A 1,388-nucleotide genomic window follows, 5' to 3' on the forward strand; every position below is an offset into this window, starting at 1 on the left:
GACGTATCTTTCTCATACGGAATCGGAATGCGATGAAATCAGAACCGTTGGAAAGATTGTATTTTTTTCGTATTGTTACATGTAGAACGCTTCCTTTAAAAAATTCATCTTCAATGCCGAAACTACCCTTGACTGCCATAAATGCCGTAACTTCTTCATACGGTATCGGAGTGTGACGAAATCAAATGCAATGGACTAGGAAAATTACAATCTATATTTTTCATGAAGAACCGATCTTCCAAAAATGTCATTTTCATGGCGAAAATGCCCTCGATCGTAAGTAGGCCAATTTTGCCAGTTTTGACCCAGAAACCCGCACCACCTATTAATGATGTATTAAACCACTCCATGCATACCAAGCTACTCTGTTATCTCATCGGTGACACTGGATACTGCCATGTCATCATTTTCATCCATGTCACCCAAACTGGCCACGTCATCACCGCCACGTGGCCGAGTTGCCAACAAGGACAACCATAAAACAACAGATCCCTTATTTTCTGTTGTCTCTCTTCTCTTTGGATCTGCAAAGAAGAGCAATGATTGCATGAATCTGAATAGATGAGTCCTTCCCCACCCCAATTTTAATGGACTAATGTCTTTTCAAATACAAAAGGAAGAAATAACGAGAACACTACTGCTAGTGTGTGTTTACGCCTAGATACAACGGGTGTAAAAACACTGTGTTGTCCTTTTTTACAAAAGGAAGAAATAACGAGAACACTACTGCTAGTGTGTGTCTACGCCTAGATACAATGGGTGTTAAAACACTGTGTTGTCCTTACCCCCTCTTCCACGTGAGTGGTTGTTTAATTCCAAGTTTTGAATCTGTGACCAACATATTGCAATAGCATAATTTAGGTCTAATTTGGTGTGGTTTCTATTTCAATTTCGGATTCATTTCTTGAAATAGTTAAATAATTGATTCTTTTGTCAAGAAATTGAATTTTTTTTAATTGCATAAATCTGAAATATTTTAAGAATAAAAAATCCATTTGATAGTTCAATTTCTCTGAATGATGGTGGTGGTGGTGGCAGTGGGGTGGCAACGACGGTAGTGGGCGTGGTAGTTGTTGTGGTAGCGGCATGATGGTGGTGTGACCGACTATTAGGAGAAGACGGATGGTGTTTTATTTTTAATATGAAATTACTACTTTGCCTATTAGATTAACCATGTGCTAATTAAAAAGCAAGAGTGAATTAAGGTGTAAAATCAAATCAAACAATTTCAAAAATAGAAATTACCCCATGAAATTGAAATAGAAATCACACAAAATCAAGCCTTAACCAACACCATAGGCTGGATGCAAAGCAAAATGAAATTTAATAACCAAATATAAAATGATTTGGAATTAGTGATATAGTCGGGGTAATGATTACTTCTTCTT

Source organism: Macadamia integrifolia, chromosome 11 (genome assembly GCF_013358625.1).
Source record: "Macadamia integrifolia cultivar HAES 741 chromosome 11, SCU_Mint_v3, whole genome shotgun sequence".
In the NCBI taxonomy this organism is placed as follows: domain Eukaryota; kingdom Viridiplantae; phylum Streptophyta; class Magnoliopsida; order Proteales; family Proteaceae; genus Macadamia; species Macadamia integrifolia.